The sequence below is a fragment of the Vespa mandarinia genome, chromosome 9, assembly GCF_050613455.1.
Source record: "Vespa mandarinia isolate Hongniang chromosome 9, ASM5061345v1, whole genome shotgun sequence".
NCBI lineage: Eukaryota > Metazoa > Arthropoda > Insecta > Hymenoptera > Vespidae > Vespa > Vespa mandarinia.
The window spans coordinates 5,132,405-5,156,292 of NC_140818.1; the positions used below are offsets into that span (position 1 = coordinate 5,132,405).

A 23,888-nucleotide genomic window follows, 5' to 3' on the forward strand; every position below is an offset into this window, starting at 1 on the left:
GAAAAGGAAATATAATAAAATAAGAATCTGCGTGAACGGTTTCGTAACGCGTTCTCTTTCTCTCTCCCTCCCCTCCCCCCTCTCTCTTTCTCTCTTTTTTGCATTCGTTCGTGGGAAAATATACAGGGATCGATGTACACCAAGTGAACGAACGAACGAACGAATGAACAAACGAACGAACGAATGAACGAACGAACGAACGAACGAACGAACGAACGAACGAACAAACGATCGATCGATCGATCGATCGTATCGAACGTTACGCGTAAAGGACGACGATACGCCGACTTTGTAGGAGGACGCATTAATCGCAACTCTCTAAACGCACCATGAGTCGAGTTTACGTAGTTAAAGCCTCGATGGGAGCGGCAGAGGTGATTTAATAAGGCTATATTTTGTATTGATTCATAAATACATCTCGAGAGAGGACGAACGGACGCACGCGGGTACCATTAAGGGATCGATCGCCGTGCAATTTGTAATCGATAAATCTGGGAGGAACCGGATGTGTATGAACCTTTTGTATCCTTTTACCACGAGGATGATATCGAATTAGAAACGTTGCGAAAATTACACCGATAGATATTTTTTTTTTCTTTCTTCTCTCTTTCTTTCTTTAATTTTTTTTTTTTTTTTTTTTCTTTTTATAATCAAGAACACTCGCGCGAATGATCTTCGAATCAATTGTTGTTTTGTACAATTCCACATAACAATTCGTTTATATAATTATATAATTATATAATTATTTGAGCCAGTTAATCGCTTAAATTTTCCTAAATTTTTAAAACATCATCAGGCTTTTTTTTTAAGATCTCCCAAGCAAATTATTGAAACTCGATTACCGAATTGGATATGAGCAGTAGATTGACGCGAGTCGATATTATCAAATGACGTTTTGATTGATGGCATCGAGCTCGAACGCCGACTGATACGGATATTCTGATCGTCGATTGTAAAATTTAATTTGCAGTAGCCTTTGAAAGGCTGGGTGAGCGATTATATCGAAATTGTATGAGTTCGTAGGTAGAGGTACATGCATCCTTGTGGTAATACACGTTCGTCGTCGTTGATCATATAACATTGCTATATGTTGGATACATACGTGTATTCATCGCTCATTCATAGCTTGTCGTTTTGAAAAAAAGACAATTTTTCTTTTCGAGTATTATCATCAACGTCATATAGACTATTTTTGAGGAGACTGTACTTTTCTCACGGCACGCATACGAATGCACGCACACGCGTCCGGCAAACTTGATTTTGCGATGAATACTTTATCAGCACGAGGTTACGTATACAGGATGGCTCATGTAAAACTTTACATATTATCATCCATGAAAATTTTAGAAAATATCAATAAACAGATATATATATTTTTTTTTATTATATTAAAGATTAACAATCTAATGAAAATATATTGAATTTTTATAATAATTAACGAAAAACGATCATATCTATCTATTTATTTTATTTGTTTTTTTTTGTTCTCTCTAGAATAATATCGGTAAAGTATTAGATAGACCACCCTGTATATGAGATAGCAGGAAATTTATCGACGATGAAGAATGCAGATGGAAAACACATACAAGGTAGATGAGGAGAAGGATGATGATGACGACGATAGTAGTGGTGGTGGTGATGGTGGTGGTGTTAGTGGTAGTAATAATAATAGTAGTAGTAGTAGTAGTAGTAGTAGTAGTAGTAGTAGTAGTAGTAGTAGTAGTAGTAGTAGTAGTAGTAGTAGTAGTAGTAGTAGTAGTAGTAGTAGTAGTAATAGTAATAGTAGTAGTAGTAGTAGTAGTAGTAGTAGTAGTAGAAGTAGTACGTTGTTCCCCTTGCCCCTTGAAGTTACTTTCGAAGCTTTCCCTTTGGCAAGGGCAAAAGTTAAGCCATCTACGCGCTTATTTCGCGTTATGCATACAATTCAGGACGCGCGGCTACGTATATATTCTAGACTGAAGCGTGTACCACCGCGTTAGCTTTGTTTGCCAGGATGAGATTGCGCGAGTCCTTCTCGAGTCTTCTTTCAGGGAAACGTTGTTAACGTTGTCTCCCCATGTATACTATCGTGACTCCTTCAGGGTGGAAAGACGAAAAAAGACAAGGAAAGACGATAGAAAGGATGAGCTTGAAAATTTATGACGTGAATATATATAGGTGTATATATATATATATATATATATATATATATATATATGTATATATCTTTGTGCGTGTATTTTTAATGAGAAAATAAAATCATGTGGGGTAATAAGTGGTAAGAAAATTCAATAAATACATTTCACGTTAAATACATTTCAATTTTAACAGGATATATATATAAGATAATTTTAACATTCGTATCGATTGAAATAAATTTACGGAATTTAATACAAATTAGATACGTATTTGGATTTTTTTCTTTTTTTTTTTTTTTAGATAAATAAACAAATATTTTTAATTTTTAACATTTTTCATAATAATAATAATGTTTTATTTATATCTTTAATAATGTAATTGTTATAAATTGATAAAATTTTCTTCACGTATTAATAGAACAGAGAGAGGGAGAGAGAGAGAAATGTTGAGGAAATATATATATATGTATGTAAAAATATATACCAAGATTATATACAAAGATAAAATATATTCAGATACAAATAAGCATACGTAAAAAAGGGATTATTTATAAATTGGACTTCACTTGACATCACGATAATTACATCAAAGATATAATTTCATCATCCGTATGATATATTTACGTGATAATATAAAAGAAAACATCTCCTTGATAAAATTAAATTTAAAGATGAAAAATGTTGTCTCCATTGACCGACTTCTTTCCTTTCTTCTTTCTATATTTTTAAAAGCGAATATCAGAAATTTAAGTAAATCCCTGAGAAACACGTTTAACTTGATTTTTTTGTGGTTCTGCCACATTAAAACATCTATAATGTTTATAACATACGATTCGATATTAATAGAAATATATCGACGATGTATTTCAGATTAGTTTTCAAAGTTCCAAATTAATTTAAAATATCTTCTTTAATGATTATTTTAGAGCAATTTATTTCTGATTTTTCGAATCCTCAAATACAAGCAAGACTTATGTTTCAGAATTTGTTGAATTATTTTGCAAATATTCAATGAATTTGTTTTAAAATTTGTTACAATTAAATAATAATCATTTATTATTGTAATCTGTTATTTTGCAAAAATAAATATTTTAATGGGAATAGCAAGCAGCATAGCAATATATATATATATATATATATCGTGAGAGAGGAATTTGATTATTCAAAAATATTTAGCATAAAATTATTATTCCTCTGTGTAATGAGCAGAGGAATACAATAAATCGAATGAATGTATGAAGCTATTATAATTTCTGCGAGTACACACGTATATTCGAATTCATTTTCAGTTCATTCAATGGTTATCGCAAAATACATAATCCGACCGCAATGAACTTTCGTGAATCGCGAATAGCAATTAATCTAAATCTATATGGCCAGTCGTGATAGTAGTAGAGAAAAATACTTGCCCAATTAGTATATTCCGAGTCGAGACGTTATTTTTTGTTGTTAATTAAAAAATTTTAGAACGATCCAAATGTTGTATTGGAGCAGGTAGATTAAACAATTTTTATGTTAAATAATACCATGACGACAATCCATGTAGTTTTACGACGTCAACAAATTTATTAGATTTGTACGTGTATATAGTACCTATGTACATAAAGGTCGATAAACATAAACCTAAATAATGAAAACGTCAACTCTGAAGAAGCACTCTCGTTCTCGCTGACACGATAAAATTACAACTCGGCCAATTGGAATCACGGAATTCGTTACGGTTAATTAACATCGCATACCGTTTAATTACAGCGACAGAAACGTTGTATTGTTTGATTATCCGGAAACTCTACGAACCGCGGAACGAAAAGCATTTTGTTGCTTTACGAGTACCACGCGGAACGGCTCTAAATAATTTATCATGCGTTCTCTCTCTCGAGTCGTGCGATAAACCTCTTAACCGTGCTAAATACTAAACGTTCTGTAAGGTGAAAGGAGAAACAAGGATTGTTGTTAGATAAAATGCATTCAATGGAATTTGACACGTTATCATAATTGATTACATTCATTATGGAGATTATGCGGATCTAAGGTAGTCAAGGTAAAAGCTCTTTCTTCTTATCCATGTATTTATTTTCTTCGTTCTATCGTCCCATAAAATATTCTTCGGCATAACGTTTGTTATTAGAATTTTCTTATACGATAGTCACGAATGGTGAGTCACAGAAAGTTCAGGGTATCCTCTTATATGCGAAGGAACGCTTAGGAACGTTCGTCTTGACTCTGCAGTTATATCGAACTGCATTGACGGAGATTAGTCCGAGTAAATATGGATGGTCCGGTAGATCGGGTATGAGTTTACGGATAGAAATCGCGTATGTTCTTTGGTGGAAAAGGAGAAAGAGGAGAGAAGGAAGGAAGATTTCAAAGTAAAAATCGCGATCACACCGGTTATGTATTCGAAGCTTCGTACGTGAGTCACGTGAGGTAAACTCGAATATACAGGAAGGATAAGTTCCGTTCGTCTGTGTGTTTGTATATGCGTGTATATGTATTTTCAAAGAGTGTAGGTGTGGGCCGAACGTTCCTCTTCGGGGTCGATGCTCAAGGATTGTACATGTAACGGGGATCGGAGCGAGTCGTGGAACAGCCTAGAGCCGACACGGCGTTGGAATTTCTCGACAAATAGGTGAATATGCACATAAATACATAACAAAGGCCCCTGATGTGTAGCTCGAATCGTAAAAGGACGCCGATGTAAAAGGGAGAGGGTGGGTGAAAGTAAGTGGGGGAGGAGGAGGAAGAGGAGGAGGAGGAGGATAAAGAGGACGACACGAAGAAGTCAGCGTAATTCCATGAGAGAACGAACGTCACGCGTGCTGTCCGACTTGCACCCGTTCGAAATAACTCACTTTATTACCAGTACGTCTTCCGGAAAATGAATTATTGAAAACGTGCGCGCATTCTGATGGGAGAGGAAAGGAAGGAAGGAAGGAAGGAAGCAAGCAAGCAACCAACCAAGCAAGCAAGCAAGCAAGCAAGCAAGCAAGCAAGCAAGCAAGCAAGCAAGCCTCTTACGTTATCTACTTGCGAAGCCATTACTCGCGCGTAAGCGTTCTATAAGATCTCCGCACGTATGAGAGACGAGGTGGGAGGGTGAGACGCGTAAAGATAGGATCGATATTATTGGATACCGATCCCTTCGTAGATTTCCAACGTGCACGTTCGACGCCTTACCAAGAGGCACCGCGAAACGTGTTTCTTATTATCGACTCCTATATCACTATATACTATGTCGGAGCACTTTGAAATTAATTTCAATTTATTATTCGTCGATATTAATGATGAATCTATTGGTAATTCCGTGACACTTTATTCATGTTATTCAATCACAAAAAGAACATTCGATCGTTATTATAATTCGCTAATCATGTTGAAAAGAATCAAAATCACATCGTGAAGCCAATCATTGTGATATTAATTTTTTAAGACAACAGATGTCAATTTAATTAGTGTGTTCGCATGATTTGCCTTGCGGATATGAAGCAATCTAGGGGATCGGAGATAGTGAAGGATGAGAGAGAGACAGAGAGAGACAGAGAGAGAGAGAGAGAGAGAGAGAGACAGAGAGAGAGCCGCAGGGCGATCCAAGCTCGCGGAATCCCGGAGATTAGTCGACGCGGTTGGAGGATGGCTCTCGAGCACGCGACTCGAGCCTTGACCAAGGTCGGTGAGAATGTCGCGGATTCAGTACGGTATGACGATCACGTCGGTAATCAATCGTGCGCATAGTCGTGGTCGTTGGTTTGCCCGAGCATTTCGCAGTGTGCGCGTTTCCGCGTGTGCGCGCGTGAACGTCTCCCCATCTCGTGCCGAAGACATCTTCACCCCCTTCTTCCTCCATCCCTTCTTCCGTTCCTCAGGAGTAAGAACTCCTCCTCTTCTTTCTCCTCCTTCTCCCCTTCATCTCCTGATCCTCGTTCTTCTATTTTTCTGCCTCTTCCTCTTACTCCTTCTTCTTCTTCTTCTTCGTCTTCTTCTTCGTGGAGCGCAGCATGCGAAAAATTAATTCCGCGCATGATTTGCATGTACGCGTCCTGTTAGCGATATTCAGGTATACTGGCTTCTGTGCTTTTAACAAACTACGTGTCTGAACTTATCCCGTATAAAACGTGTTCTATTGAAAGCGGAGAGATATTAAAGGACAGAGGCATATAGATATTCACATATACCTATATTTGAGAAAAAAAAATATATATATATATACATATAATGTGATCTTAAAATATAGATGGATATTATAATCGCGTAATTTTGTCTCTTTTGAAGATCAATTTAATGATCAAATTTGAATATAAACTTTAATAATATTCTGATACTAGTGAAGTTATGTTTGTAATTTATCATTGATTTTTTTGAATAATTAATTCATAAATAATAATAATGGAAATAGATTATATGACACTTTCATTATACACAAATATAGATTGTATTAGGACTTTTATTAAAAATGTATGGTTATTTCAATTCTTGTTCGTTAAATTTTAGCTACAACGTGCTCGTGAGTATCCATGTTCGATGGGATAATCATGTTACAGCGATTTCCGAGCGGCAGCCAAATTACTTGTTACATTCATCCATCGTAATGGTAAAATTACCCCAGAGAATCCAGACAAATCCTGCCAGCGGTGTTCGCGATTTCTGCGGTTATTCGATAGTCCGTGATTCGCGGCCTCTACCGACTTGTCTCGAATTTCACGAGAGAAAAAAAAAATAATTTACGTTCACGAGATTCAAATTTCGGCGGAAGAATAAAGGACGATAAATTGGATATTTCGCGTTTGCAATCGATCATTTTTGAAAATTCCATGACTTTCATTATTCCCACGATCGGCACGTTTAATTAATAGAACGAAGTATTACGAAAAAGTCTATTAAAGAATATTTAAAGTCTATTTAAAGAATACATTTCTTAGAAGATAATATATTTCTTATAATATTATTCAATTAGTTAATTTATGAAAATTAATACACATTTGCGAAGGAACATGAAAAAACATTGCAAAAAAGTTTTAAGAAAGTTTTTCATTTTCGTAAAATATAAAATTATATTTTTAAACTTATGCGTGTTATTTCAGGATTAGAACATATTGTATAATATTTTTAATATGCAATGGAACATATATACAACAATTTAATTTTTCTATTAAATTTCTTTAACATTAATTAATGCCTTTCAATTATTTAATAATATTAAGTAATAAATTAGTTTAGTTAATTTGATTAATAATATTACTTCGTATAATATATATGTATATATATATATATATATTAATTAATAAATAAAAATAGAATTATGCATTTGAAGAGTTAGGATATAAATATCGTAAATGGTTTTATCGATTATCAGAAGAATTTTTTCTTTCTCTAGCCGTACGGCTATTTGCTATTACGATGTTTCAATAATGCTTTCTCAGCTTGCTTCTCTTCTTCGTGGATCGTTTGTTTCCTCTCTTGGGGCGAGACGAATGTAGTACGTGAAATCGCGAACGTATTACGCACGATTATGATGATTATTTTCTTTAATCTATAGCTGGCGGTGGCTGGGCCATGTTATTAATACAGAGAAAAGCATCGGGACACCCTGCTGAGGTCCTCACGATACACCACGAGCGAGGCCCTGACCTCGGACCGCTTGCCAAGCCCCAAGATTCCGCTCGGCGAATGCTTTCTTCTTACGTGTACCCTTGCGCACACGATGAAGGCCACTCGAATGATTTTCATTATTCCTTATACTCCACCTTCTCTTCTTTCTTCACCATCGCCAACGTCTTCTCTTCCCGAGTCCTTCTTCCTTGACGTAAAGATATACATTCACACGTAACACGTATACTAATACATAAATGTTATACGAGTACGATCAAATAAATGATTTCTTTCAAAGAGATTTCTGATCCGATCGAAATCGAAACGTCTTACGTGATCACAATGAACGAATTTCTTTGTCTTCGTTTGAACTTTTTCCAAGGCACTTTCAAAAATCCGACTAAGTTTTATTGTTGCACGTTCTTTGATATCTTCAGGCTTATCGAATAGTAATCTAATAGTATGAGATAGAGAGGAGGATAAATCGAGCCTCTCAAACGCTTTTCTACCTCGTCGAGAAAGAACAAAATGCAGAGAGAATCTCTCTCTCTCTCTCTTTCTCTCTTTCATTCTCTTTCTCTCTCTCTCTCTCTCTCTTCTCACGAACTCCGACGAGTTTCTTGATTTTGCTTTTACTATTAATTCGTAGCATTCCAACTTGATATATTATATTCTACGTATACATCTCTGTAGAGATTGTATTTTAAATTATGGGTATAACTCTAGGGCTAAATTCAAGTTCGTCTTATCGTTGAAATTTTTCTTTTTGACTTATTATTTTTTAATAAAGTGAAATTTTATTAAAAACTATTATGAAAATTCATGAATAGTTAACAACGACACAGAATACATTTCTACGAAATTATATATATATATATATTTTTTTTTTTTTTCGTCGAGTTATATTCACATATTATTTTACATCCTATAACTATATCGACATCAACGAAAGATATTGCATAAATTCAATTACGATCGGAATATTTACATCAAGCCGCCTAGTCGGGCCGAATTCGTGGCGGATATATCGTAGATACAGTGAACGTACTATCGAATAATGGCGCAAAGCGCCTGTAAATAACGGGACATAATCCTATATTTATTGCATCGATGAAAGCCGACATTACAGATACTCTGTATCTATCTCCCTCTTTCGTTCTTCGTATGTTCGTAAACTTTATAGAAAGAAGTGGAGTTCCATAATAAATTTACTATCTCGACAATGGAAAAATATCTCGATGTTGAGATCATAAAATTGTAATAAAAATTTTATTACTTTTTAATATTATTCAATTAATAATTTTTATTACAATTTCGATAGAATATTGACAATTTTAATGATTTTAAAATATCTATTTGTTAAGTTCGTCGAATCTGTCGAGAAAAGTTAATAATGAAAGAAGTGGGAGAAGATTTGCGCGCGTCCAACGGTTCTTTAAAGTGATACGGAAAAAAGGAAAAGGAAATCCGAAGGAATATAATCATAATTTTTCGAGCGGGACGAACGTAAAGGGTCGAAAGAAGGAACAGCGGGTTGCAATCGAGGATGACGTTGTTTCGGGTCAGAAGGACGTAGGACGAGGATGAAAGAGACGAAGATATAGAGAGACAGAGAGAGAGAGAGAGAGAGAGAGAGAGAGAAAAAGAGAGGAAAGAGGAATGATGGAAATGATATAAGTTTACACAGAGGTTATATAAAGGTATGTTAATGCAGGGCATAAATAAGAAGGCACATTCGGTGCCTAATAGGACGCTAATTGTGATTATATACAACATAGCCGTGCGGATGCACAGTCTGAATTTTATATACCTATATAACATTTATCGCTGGCCGTCCAACCGGTCGAGTGTGGAGGAGCAAAAATGCTCAACACTTGGGAATTTATAGTAATGAAAGGATGGAGATTTATCGGGCGTTGCCGCTTTACAAATGATCCGATATCCCGCTTTGCGCGTTCTCTCCATCTCTTTCTCTGTCTCTCTCTCTCTCTCTCTCTCTCTCCCTCCCTCCCTCTATTTCTGTCTTTCTCTCTCGTTCTCTTTAACCTTCTCTTTCTCGCGCCGCTTATAATGGTTAATTCGTGCGATGCGAAGTCTTACCCTCGGCTCCGTCTTGGCATCCGCCTTGGATCGTCGAGTCGATAAGTGAAATTACAGAAAATAATGAAGCCTAACGATCTCACTAATTATTTCTTTGTTTCTCTACCGATCTTGTAGACCGATGAACGATCGCGTTCATTCGTTTGTAGAGTACATTCCATAATTCGTCGTGAGCGAAGTAGTAAAGTATACGGGTTTCGACGTTGTTTGTGTCTCGTTCGAGCGATCGATCGATATCGATGCTCGATAAATAATTTACTTTTTCAAAAGACCTCTACAATTCGAACGAATGAACGAACGAACGAACGAACGAACAAACCTTTCTTTTCTCCTTAATCGCGAATGTTTTCTTTCGAAGGTATGTCTAACGGATGGGAGAAGTTTATTAGAACAACTTGCCATACTGTTTCCGAAAGATCCAAGCAACATTTACACATGGGATGGTCCGAGTGCCCTCGACCGAGTTGCTCGGGGGATGTCCAGACAAACTTCGTTGAAGTGAAGAGTTTATATCAAACATTCGTCTGACGAACGTGTTGTTTGGTCGAGTACGAACCGTTGGAATAGGACCATTCACGACTATGATCGAAGGAAGTAGGAAATAGGAGGATGCGCTCGAGACTTAAGCAAGTGGACTAACTTTGATGCTTCTCGCTATACGTTTACGCTTGTTATTTGATCGTTGACCTATCGAATAAGCTAAAATTCTAAGTAAGTAAATCTTGACATTTGTTTTAATTTTTTTTTTTTTTTTTTTTTTTTTTTTCTCAATTTTTACCACTTTCCGATTCGTTTTATTTTTCACACTCGATATAATTTCGGTAGGTAGATAAGATGATTAATAAGAAAAATAAGTTATCGTTAATGAGTTCTCGCGATAATGGATCAGATCAGTTGGTAAGAACAATGGACCACGCCCAACTGATTTGTATCTGTCGGATTTTACACGAGCGAGATACGAATTGCCTTATTGAAGTTATAGGAAGCGAGTTTGGAAGAATGTAAAGACGTAGAGCTCTTATAAGCGCGTGCATCTTTCAAGGTAGCTTAGCATGGCTGAATAACTCCGGACACTTTATGCGGCCATTACCACAGGTGAACGCCATGAACGATACCTTAGGTTTTCCTGATTTAGAAGTGCTCTTATGTTTTACATACTCTCATCCTATTTCCTAACGTTATCTTTTCTCCCGAAGGATATTCTCTTATGTCGTGTTAAATGTTTCCTTATTTTTCATTTTCATACCTTAACTATTATACCTACTCTTGTATAAAAATATCGTAAAAATTTGTCTATTTAATAAGAACATGGTTTATTTCGCTACTTCACCGATAATTGACTCGAATAAATAAAATTTTATGGATTCTAAAGAGTTTTCTCAAAGAGATTCGTAATATATATTGTATATACATATATATATATATATATATATATATATATCGTAACCTGTCCTCGCGAAATCGAACTCTCTCACGGACTTGACGATGCTCTCTTCTCTTTTATCTTTCTCGCTTCTAGTTCATTGCAAAAGATATATCCTAGTAGGAAAAATAATTTATTCCTTTCATCTGTCCATCTACCTACTCGAAAGAGAATCTCTAATTGACTGCACTCAAACTCTCGAGCGAGATACCGATCTAGCCATTGCTATCGTATAAACCTCGGTACTTTGCCCCGAGGAGGGCAAGAAGAGTAAGAGAAAAGGAAAGAGGGAAAGAGAAGAAATGAGAGGGAAGCAAACAGAGAGAAGTGAATCGTAGATTTACGGAAAGACCGACGGGGGCAACCGACGTCGGCATCGAGATATCGACCGCGAAGGATCACCTTCGAGGTTAGCTTCTCTTTCACGTACTTTATCCATTTTCTTTCTCTTCGAGAAGAAAATCTACTTGGCTTTTTCGTAAATTTGACTCACATCACTGTAACGTCGTTTTTCGTTCTCGTCTTTTTACCAAGTAACATTTTATATAATGTATATATGTATATACGTAAAATGATTTTATTGACATTACGTTTATTCCCGTATATTATAATTCAAATAAATTAATTATAATCTGGAAAAACATTTGTCCGAATTATTGACCGAATATGATATAAATTAAAGTTATTAGTTTGATATTAGTAATAACTAAAGTTATTAGTTAGATTATTGACCGAATATGATATAAATTAAAGTTATTATTAGTTTGTTATTCGTTAATATATTTTCTTATATTGTTAAAATCGAAAATTATAGATATTTTTTTTTTTTTTTTTTTTTTTGAAAATAACAAAAATATCAGGCTTAAACGATGAACGTCGTATAAGCTCGCTCGAGTAACAATTTTTCAAGGCGACATTGAATAGCATTGCTCATCATAAAGCTAGGATAAAGCTTTAGCGCTCGTTTATATTGCGAGCAAATACTGGCCGCGATAGCTGTATTTTATTTTTGTAAGCGTACACGGTTGTGTTTCGGGAAAACGGATTTGTTTTGGAGGAATGCTATCTTTTCTTTCACGTACGATTGTACCACGCAGAGTAACGTCGTGTTGGCCAGCAGCTGGTGATCGAAGGCACCGCTTAAACGGAGCATAGAACTTTAGCAATCGCGAAGTGTGCTCGTTTGTTAAATTAATACGTTTCGCTGGATGAAACTATGCCCGACAGATTTGTTGAAAAATGAGATAGGGTAGGGAGGAGAAAAAGAAGGGAGAAAAATCTACGGTGGAGTAACTGTTTCGAGCTTTCCAGCGCAGTACTCGTACGAAAGTAATGCGATGTGGTTGAAAGAAATCCGTTCTTTTCTCCGGTGTATTTATCGTATCCGCGTTAACTTTTTTTTTTTTTTCTTCTTCTTTTTCTTACTTTTCTGACGGTGATACATTCTTCATACGATAATCGAGATTCTTAATGCGTAATATTAAACGAAATCGTATAGGAGGATAGATCTATAAAAAGTGAGGGCGAGGATTAGTTTATCCTTGCGAAATGTAAATTCACGTATATTAGCAAATCTATTGAATCAAATTGTTCTATTAATATTTTCTTAATATTGTGTAATTATTTGAAAAATTTCTTTATATAACGCTTATCGTTGATAATTTTTTTCTTTTTTTTTTTTTTTCTTCGATTATGAATCAGACTTTTAAATTCATATCGAAAAAATTTACAATAAGAAGATTTGCGATTTGTATAGTACGAACGAGCTTTTATTGCGTTTTATTACTACACTCGAACGAATATCCAAGGAATATAAACTTTTCTCGAACCAAATCCAAAGGTAAAAGTAGAAAAGAAACAAAAGATGTAAAAAATGGAACGGAAGAAAGCAAGAGATAGAACGAGACAGAAAAATAGAGGGCAGAATCGTCATAACTTGCAGTATTTTTATTCGCGCCCAATGTACCTGTATTCAATATAAGAGAACATATTGGATTCCCGGTACGATGATGTCGTCCAATACGTGTGCTTTATTGAATGTAAGTGCATTCAGCGTAAATAATCTTCTATGTTCATTTTATTACGCGATTCGAGTATACCGCACTTTCGTTCGCTCACATAATTCTGAATCTATTTTTCGAAAGATCAAATAGTCTTCGAGCTTGAATGCCATTGAAGTCTATGGAAAAATAATTAAAATAATTAAAATTTACAAAAACTATTTCTTTCTCTCCTTCTTCTTTCTATATACAATATTATTTATTTTTCATTAATCTGAAATTTGATTCTCGATTATTGGAATTCATACTAATTCATACTGTGAATAATATTGTATTTTTTTTTTTTTTCTTTTTTTTCCCCATATACTCGTTCAATTTATTCAAGAGGGAATAAGATTAACGATGAGATGACCTATCAAAAAATTAACATTAATTCGAGTATGTGACTTTGTGCGATATTTTTTATATTTCTCGTTTCTATTATTTCTCTTTCTCATTTGTACGCCGAAGTAGCGGACGTTGATAATTACGCGTTTGCGTTTGTGTCCGAAGTACGCGGAGTGGAGTTAGCCTGGTTGCTTCGTAATACCGGACTCAAGTCATTATTCACTCTACGTTATTATTCGTCCGTGTCTGAGTCGCATTTTTTCGTACAATTCACTCGTAGCTTGCATGCTGATTCTCGTGGCTATTGTTCGAATAAATGTGAGGATCCTTGCAGCAGCCAAATTTATAGTGCACGCGAACTTTTCAGTTCTGATGCTTGGAGGCACGCTATTCAAAGAGGAGGGACCGTTTTGAATTAAATTTCATCGTATAGAAATGCTCGATTTTTCTAAAAATAATGGACCGGATTTTCATATGGCTTATTCGCTTGATTGATTAGGAACATCTCAGCAACCTTGCATATGGATGAATAAAAATCCATAGGAAATCGAGTTAAAGAGATTTGATCCAATATCTATATATTACGTGCTCGTAGTCATCGATATTGTTCGGTAATCCGATTTGAATGAATATATACGTATATATACGTACGTATACGAGAAAATGTATACAAAAATAAAATATTTCTACCATTTCGTAATTAAATATTATTCTTATGAATATATCGTATTAATGAGCGTAGTGACATAAAAACTACGTTAATACGTTTAATTACATTGTAACTATTCTATTTCAACATATTTATGCTGAGAATGTGGCGGAAAGGAATTACAGAATAGCAAGGCAAGAAGGGAGCCTGTATTTACTGAAGTACGTAAATGTGTATATATATATATATATATGTATCTACGTATATGAATTTTAAACGAGCTTTATACGTAAACGCAAGAGCATACAGTAACGAGATGAGAACGTTATCTATTAAACTTCTAGGAAAGCTTTAGAACGTTAAGAAAAGTAAGGAAAGAGAGAAGCAGAATAAATATTTGTTGATCCTAGAATCGTGCCTTGTAATTTCAGGTTTATTGTCATTACATTGTTTAAAAAGTATAGAAATGTATGACGATAAAAAAAAAAAAAAAAAAAAAAAAAGGGTAACGACAATAAGCCCTATATATACGTATATTTATAAGTATATAAATAAAAACAAAACAAAGATAAATAAATAAATAAATAAAATAAAAGAAAAAAAAAATAGAAAAGAAAGAGGATGATCATGGGATACGGTGGAACTTACAAACTGAAAACTATTCGCCGTTCGCTAAATCCGGTAAAGGTCTTTCGCGCACGTGCAAATAAAATCTTGGAAGAAAGGAAAAATAGAGTCATATTTTTTGTGGCAGCTGGCGCCCTTTCGCTCGATTCTTTAGCATCAAAGAAAAAAAAAAAAAAAAAAAAAAAAAAGAAAAAAGAAAGAAAAAACGAGAAAGAGTGAGATTCTAATAAGAACCGCATAAAGCTTAGGAATTAATGTCCCTCGAACTATCTTTCTTTTCTTTTTTCCTTTCCTTTTACTTTAAGCATCCAAGACCTTCGGAAGTTCTTTCGATTTTCATTTTTTTTTTTTTTGTTTTTTCTTTCCTTTTCTTTCCTTTTCTTTTTTCATACGAAACTCCTAGACCGACGTAATCGGAGTCCATTGATTTGTGGGATGAAAGAATTACGGTCCAACGAGCTCTTTTTGTCGTATTAAATCTATCCCTTTTGTCCCCATCGAGACTCTTCCTTCTTTCCTTCCTTTCTTCCTTCCTTCCTTCCTTCCTTCCTTTCTTCCTTCCTTCCTTCCTTTCTTCCTTTTTTCTTCTCATCGTTTTTTACGTAGAGTCGTTCCTTTTTCGTGCCTCTTAGTGGTACGATGAAACGTAACAAAAGGAAATTGATAAAGATTTTTGAGCCTCGTATTCCTTAGTTTTCAACGTCTTTTACAACGTTTCTTTCATTTCATTCCATGTATTTAAAAGGAACGACGAAGGATAAATGCGATTCCGTCGACTCGACGGGATAGTTTACATCGATCAAAATCCTTCCCCCTTTCTAGAATGGTCCGATTTAACGAGGGAACGTAATAAACTGCAGAAGCCGAGCTACTAGTACGCCGTAACGACATCCGGGCATTCCGCAAAACGCTGCCAGCGATAGTATCTCGCGATCCTAAAGCTTTCCATCATAACCACAAGAAAGTACGGGGGATGAACATTTCCCCGGCATAAGCTTCGATGCAAAATTGGAATGTAGTTTAGTTCGATCCATTAATGAACGACTCGATTTCTCGAGATTAATCGTAAAAGTAGTCGCGTTTGTTGCCAATCAATTGTTAACAACGAATCGTACGTTCTCAACTTCCTTCTAATGAAACTTTTTAAAGAACTATTGTATTTCATATGACATCATGTACGTATAATAAGAAATTATCTAGATCACAAGAGATCATAGAAAGTATTATGCACTGGAAATTTAATTATTCGAATTAAATGTCAAAGTAAATTTCAAATCAATTTTTTTTTTTTCTTTTTTTTTATAATTTCTTCACGAGTTTCATTCAGCATGAACATCTTTAAAACAAGAACAATATAAGAGAATACTTAAGAGATTCAATGTTCTTTTATTAATCAAAGTTCAATTGTACTTTTTTTCGATTCGAAACAATGAGATAAACAATTTCGTTTCATGCTGAATTATTTTTAATTAAATTTAATTATTTCTCATTTAATTAATTTATATCATTATCCTCGATTATTTAATTCCTTAGAAACTGCTAATACGGTATTGAACATATTCGTTCCTCACGTAACTCATTATGGCTTAGCTATAGGTGTTGGTGCTTTGCTAGCTTAGACGACATCTAGTCATGCGCAGAAGGTAGAGTTAGTCAAACGCATTCCCTTTCTCGTCGCATACAAAGCAACACGATATGTGAGACGATGAAGTTACCAAACTGTTGACTACGTAGGGGGATTACGTTAAGTGCCTCTTCAATATGCATTGATTTATTCCTCTTGGTTATGTTTACCTACAATATTTTCATATCGATAATCATTTTTTCAAATTTTAATAATTTTCGTAAAAGGAACTTTAGAAAGAGTGAATATATTTTTGATCGTTCGAGCGATTTCATATGATCTTATTCATAGATCATTTGATAAAAAGGTCATGATCGTTCTTGTATTAACAAGTATTAACTTTCAACGGTATATCATTCATTTATATATTCATTAAAATGTTTTTTTTTTTTTTTTTTTATATATATATACATATAAAAATATGTATGAAAAGTGAGAACGTATAGATTTTTGAAGGCGAATAATAAATTCGCCGTTTATACATATTATTTTTTTCTTTTTTTTTTTTTTTTTTCACAAGTCATCCGATACAAGTTTTTCGAGAAAACGTGCTCTTCTTTCCTCGCTCTCGGGTCAGTGGATCGACGAGAAACGCGTCGATAAAATGTACTCACCCTCGCTTCCAGTTAAATAATTTCGTTACGATCATTCAGCGTGGATTTAACGAGCCGTACGAGCGTTTACCTTCCTCAATTTCGTTACCCTTTTCGCGTAGCACATGCGATTGCTCACTATCTTTTTTATATATATTTTTTTTTTTTATATCTTGTTTTCTTTCTTGTTTTTTTTTCTTTTTTTTTTTTTTTCTTTTTTTTTACTGCTTACTCAGCCCTCCAACTTGCTCGCATACGTACACGTGTATGTTCTTTTTTCTTTTTCCTTTTTTTTTCTTTTTTTTTTCTTTTTTTTTTTTTTCTTTTTTTTTGTGTTAATCAAGCACGGTCATATAAAATCGAATTTTCACGATGACCGATCTCTCCTTTTTTTTTTTTTTTTTTTTTTTTTTTTTTTTTTTTTTTTTTTACGCGAATGCCGCGAGCTCGATGGCATTTATTGTTAATTCGCTTAATTGGCTATCGTCATTTGAACCCTCTGTGCAAATTTATGAATCCGGCTAATAAATTTGTTTCGATAATTTACGAGTACGCTGCTGGTATATATCTGTTCATTTCGTTATATAATCGCGAATATTTTTCGCTCGAAGAACGGAGTATCGAACGGAGAGAAAATGCATTATCGATAAGCGATGATAAATTTTTTATTTCATATCTTTTTTCTTTTTTTTTTTTTTCTCTTCCTTCATTGAATTTTCTTCGTGTTTGAAAACTTTCGAAAGCAACGCTTATATCTCAATGAAATTGCTTAGAACGATATTAAATATTTGGATCTTTAACCATCAATGAAAGATGTAATATCTCTCTTTAAAGATATTTCGATCTTTTCGTTGGCACTTTACTACTTCGCTTTCTGGCATGGTCGCTTCGAAAGTTCCCGCCACTAGCCACGAAAATGGAGTTTCCAAGTTCGCTTTTCGAAGGAACAAGAAGCACGTACTAGCACGCCCTTCGTCCTTTTGACCCGATTAAACACCGTTTTCTCTCGAGGAACGTGGTGTGGTTCAAGGATGCCAGACTCGACTTTACCACCACAATCTCCTTGAGATTCTTATTCTCGAATTCTCGATGCCACGGATCACTAAATATTGTAGCTTTATTGCCTGGGTTATGCAGCCTATAAAATTCGCTGTGGGTGGTGATGCCATCTGATTTTTCTTTTTTTTATTTTTTTTATTTTTTTTATTTTTTTTTATGAATGACCGCCATATGTATACTCTTTCGTAGCTAGCCCGTTTTCTTTAATTACTATATATTTTCTTATCGCAAAATATGCAACAAAGGACGATCGTAAACATTGAAGTTATATAGAATAAGCGATAAAGAAAAGAAAAAATGTTCTTCGAAATTAAATAAATAATTTTTAGGTTAAAGTATTTCATATGAGTTTAGAGTTTGTACAAAGAAATCATATTTTTCACGTCCTTTTTGATTTATCCATTTATTGTTTATTAATTTGTCATCAACTTATCGAGAAAAATATTTTCGTGCCCAATATTGATCTTCTTCTATTTCTATACACAAAACATCGAATGCATCATATTATTTATGACCGACTATTTATCATTCGAAACATCCCTGCGGAATTTGAGCGTCATCGTTGAAATGAACGGCACCCTATGCAAGAATACATATGTATATATATATATATGTATATATATATATACACACATATATATATATATATATTCATATATATATATATATATGATTGATCGAAATGTTTTACATTTAGTTTATCACTGTATTTATTGTTCGTTAATTATTTTAACGTTCTCAAATGACTATTATAATAACGTTTTACGTGGATACGCTCGTGGAAGCAAAACGATTTGTATATGCACGGCAATTAAACGATTTAAATGTTGGCACATATACATGCTTTCTCGCTTTCTCTCTCTCTCTCTCTCTCTTTCTCTCTTTCTCTCTTCCTCTCTCTCTTTCTCTCTTTCTCTCTCTCTCTCTTTCTCTTTCTCTCTTCACTTGCCCCCTTCCTTGTTCGTAACAAACGTTCTAGCGAATTATTATTTATCGTGCATTTCGTGCAATAGCAGCAGCGTTATAAATCTGAATTCGATCCGCTCTTAAGCCGTCAAATGGTTTTGACGAATAGTCGACTCCCGTTATAGTAGGCACATATACCAATATGACCTTTAAAAACGAAGAAACGTTGTTTCTCCCTCTTTGTCTTCTTTCTTTTTCAAATACCTATCCCCTTCCTAGGATAGATTGATTGACGCACGAGCCGATCGATCGCATTCGGATAGCGCGAAAACGCTCCGAAGTAAAAACTTTATCGGCCACGCTACGGAAATCTGCTAACGGCCGAGCCGATTCCGCCGCAGTCGTATATATCGTTGCCAACGAATCGCGAGACTTTCGTTCGGAAAATCGTATAGCTCCTGCTATTATCGCGATCCTCGTAAATTTTTCCTGTCGATGGAAAAGCGCCGTGGCACACACCACCACCACCACCACCACCACCACCACCACCACCACCACCACCAGCAACACCACCACCAGCACCACCATCACCATCACCATCACCACCACTAGGAGCAGCAACAGCAGTAGCATGTATCGTCGTACAACGACGAGTGGACGAATAAATCAATAATGAACGAACGAAACCGCAGTAGCTGGTTCATTAATTCGATTACGGGATCGTGGCTCGTTGTAAAGTATGCAACCGAGGTGTAAAATAACTACTCGATGACGTCGAAGGAGTCGAAGGATACAGTATGTGTTATCCATCAACACAAATCCTGTAACGTGTAACGGCTTAAAGATTGGCTATGCGACAGTTGCAGCTTCTGCGGTAAATAGATTACGTTCGAGCTAGTAAAACGATGTATTAACGTCGACGTTTGGCCGTAAATCCTCGAGGATATCTCGCCTTAACCTTAACGGCCATTCGCGCTAACCTACACATCGTCTCAACTCCCTTCGTCCTTCTCGTCCTTTGCCTTTAACACCTCTTCTTCCTTTTATAACTCTCGACGCTATTTTATTTGTCCAACGGAAACGTTTTACCGACGAACGTTTACAATACTTTTACATTACTTTTCTTTTTTATCCTTCTTCCTTTATTTCTTTCCTTCTTTACTTCTTTCTTTGTATTTTTGAAAATAGACAATTTACTTGATCGACTAAATTATATACGATTCTGTTCGATCATTGAAATTAATATCACTGTTTCGCTGTGATCAGTTTCTTTAATTAGAAATTCGCTTGAACGTTATGCTATTCGTATTAATTATCCTTCCAGAACTTCGTTATATTTTATTGCTAAATTTTATTTTATCCATTTTCGTTTAACTTTCGCATTAATTCCTACGTTAAAGTTGTAGTTAAAAATGGATCTTAAAAGACATAAGTATATATCCTTTTTCGTTTCCTTTTCTTTTCTTTTTTTTTTTTTCTTTTTTTTTTCTCTTCGTACGTCCTACATCGGTCTTTTCACTATGTTTACAGCTACCGATAGCAGCCAGTGACGGGTGGTAAAGGACGATATATTACTGTGAAATTCAACACCGTGGTACCCCACCAGGCGGTCGAAGCTTTACGCGCGTTTCGTGAGTTTTAATGTTCGATGAACTTCTCTTTCTTTCTCTTTCTCTCTTTCTCTCTCTTTCTCTCTCTCTCTTTTTCCCTTTTTTTTTTTGTACTTTGGAGAACGTCCGTCTCGGTTTTCTGCTCGCACGAAAGGCGACGTCCCCGTGTCTCCTTTTCGAGGTCTCTTCATAATTCTTGAAAAGTTCATAACTTCCTTCTGAAAGTCTTGCTCCGTAGGAAGACGGTAAACGTCAAGGCGAGAAGTTCGTGCAGTTTAATATAAGGTCGAGGCTCGTTTATACGTGCCAACCGAACGTGCTCCTTACCCATCCACCACCCCCTCCTCTCATAATCCTTTTGCCATATCGATAAGAATAATAGTGATAATAATACTCACTGCCAGGATTAAATGTTCCTGTTATTGTGCAATAATTTCGATCAGAATCTTACGACTTCATTCGTCGTCTAGATCACGACGACCAATGTAAATTTAATATCCCCCGGGCGTTTACGTTTGCGTTAAACGTGAGTCACCTTCATTTCTCCTTCTCTCTCTCTCTCTCTCTCTCTCTCTCCTTCTCTCTTTCTCTTTTTTATCTTTTTTTCTTAACCTTCTTCCTTCTATCTTTCATATATGTACATCGAAATAAATGTAAATAAATCATCGCTTGCCTCACAATTCGGAAAATTCTGGAATTTCTTTCGTGCGTTAACACGTCGTTTTCTTCCTTTCAATATTCAAGAAATGAATTTATCATTAAAAATAAAGTAATAAATTTACGATATATAAAACGTGAGCAGAGATAGAAGTACACAAATGCGATGGATTAATTTTGACGATTAAAATAATTAATGGTTATCGTTAATTTGTATAATATCCTTCAATATATCTTATCATGCTTTTGAAATCATGCATAATCGTATATTTGTTATATATTATTTTTTTTCGTAGGAAAAAAAAAAAAATATCTTCAATTTATATCTAATGCCTAATGTTTGCTAAATATAAGTTATACTCGATATATTATGGTTACAAGTTTTCTTTTTTTCTTTTTTTTTTTTCTTCTCTAGAAACGAACAAAAATTGGATTACGCAGGGAGGGATGTCGTTAATAATTTTGTGACTTTTTTTTGAGATATTCGTCGAATCAAAAAAAAAAAAAAAAGAAAAAAAAAATACAAAAAAAAAATACAAAAAAGAAAAAAAACTAGAAAGCACTTTCGTTTTCGTCGCACCGGACGCAATCACGTCGACTGTAACAGCACGTTCAGTTGGCCGGACTTGACAGGCTAAAGAGAAAGTATTACCTCGCCCGCGGCATCGCAACGGCTGAGATTAATCCAGAAATTTAATTAACAAAGCCGTAAGCCCCATCCCGCTTTTTCTCAAACTCTTCCTTCCGGCCGGTAATTTTCATACTTACCGGCCGCTCTCGTTCCGCCTGAGAAGAAATGAAATTCATTTTCATACGGGCTGATCGATCCGTAAGTGCATTCCGAGGAGAAGTAACCAACGGCAGTCTTTTTGCGAATGAAAATAGCACTGCGATAAATTCGGCACCATCCAGCAGCCGCAGGTGACCGCGAATTTATTTTACGATCGTCGTAATAAAAACGTCAGGATAACCCCGGCCCTCCACCTACGTTTATACTGTCTCTCTCTTTCTCTCTCTCTCTCTCTGTCTCTCTCTTTCTCTCTCTCTCTCTCTGTCTCTCTCTTTCTCTCTCTCTCTCACTCTCTCTCTCTCTTTCTTTCTCTATTCCTTTCTATTGCCTTTCTTGTTATTTCTTTTTTCCACAAATTCATTTAAGATTCGAGATTTGATCAAGATACGATAATTGCTTCCTTCGAATATGAATGAAAGGTCCTACATAATTAATAAGATGTATATTATTAATGTTATGATAATGAATTCGGTTATTATAAACTAGCAGTCTTTAAAATATGCTATGAGAATCCTTAAACTTTTTCAAGGCTTGATTTTGAGAGGCATAAATTAACACAAATATTTGAGTAATTTTTATACTTTCTTTTTTAATACAATGAACATGGATACGTACATCTTATATATGTATATATGTATACTCGTATACTTTAGATTATTCTACTATTATCTAACTATAATCGAAAAATATTGTCAAACACGTGTGGTGTAAATCCGAGGAGAATTAGACCAACAAATCTTTGATATGTTGACACATCGCATAAGTAGAAAATTTTTAATTCTTTCTTAACTTTTCCTTTCGTTCTTTTATTCATAGACACGATAGTTCGACTTTCGTAATACGATGGAAATCCAAATAATAATTCAACGGGAATAATGTGATTTCGTAATTTATGTTCGGCCGATTGCAATACCAGGTAGTCGTTCATAGTAATCGTTATTTATTAGACGCGTGAGACCATAAGTGTTTCTCCGTTCTACGAAGATATTAGTTAGTATAAAACGGCAGCTTTCGAGTGGTCTCAAGGGTATATAAGTTGTCTCTCTCTTTCTTTCTCTCTCTCTCTCTCTCTCACTTACTCATTTTTTCTTTCAAATACTAAGTCATTTACTCATAATTTTTCACTTACTGTTAGACCTAAACTTATAGTAAGTATAAGTTTTTTATTTGACATTTGTACATTTGCAAATTATGATTATAATCTAATCTAATCTTATCTCTCTCTCTCTCTCTTTCTCTCTCTCTCTCTCTCTTTTTTTTCTCTCTCTCTTTCTCTCTTTCTCTCTGTTTATAGCCATTTACTATATATACGTGTATATATTTTTCTACGCTGGTCCACTCTCGTCGTTATCCGTACTCGATAGTGACAACTTCAATCACGTTAACTGGTATTGGTGTTAGTGATCACCAATGGTGGTTCGTGGTCGTGATGCATTTCAATTTGTTGACCACATCGACCCTCGGAATACGGCAATAATGCGGCACTACGCCGACTAAATGTTTATTTTACTCCCGGAAAGCAGAACGAAATTTACAGAGAGTGTAACGTAAAGCAGAGAACGAACGTACAGATACACAGCAGATAACTTTTTTAACATTTTTGTTGTAATTAAAAGAGAAAGCAAGGTGTGGGAAAAGCGTAATAAACGCGTGCCACTCACGCACATGTCATCATCGTCGTTGTCGTCCATTTGGATAAAATTAAGTAACACTGTATCCAATTATGCAAAACCCAACGTGGATTCTTCGTAAATCAAGCC

General features: G+C 35.0%; 1 long non-coding RNA gene across 22 annotated transcripts in view; it reads left to right on the forward strand.

Moving 5' to 3' along the window:
- LOC146872768 (uncharacterized) overlaps positions 1–23,888 on the forward strand; it is a 248,702-nt gene that overhangs the window by 82,532 nt on the left and 142,282 nt on the right. For 6 of the 22 annotated variants that reach the window (XR_014982556.1, XR_014982552.1, XR_014982566.1 and 3 more), the window contains 2 exons: positions 10,162–10,514; positions 20,602–20,702. The exons of 3 other annotated variants lie outside the window; for them this stretch is intronic. This is a non-coding gene — a long non-coding RNA (uncharacterized LOC146872768). Of the gene's footprint in view, positions 1–1,494; positions 1,590–4,620; positions 4,747–10,161; positions 10,515–10,628; positions 11,068–20,601; positions 20,703–23,888 lie in introns of those variants that run through there. 13 more of the 22 variants (XR_014982555.1, XR_014982567.1, XR_014982551.1 and 10 more) reach the window with 7 other exon arrangements.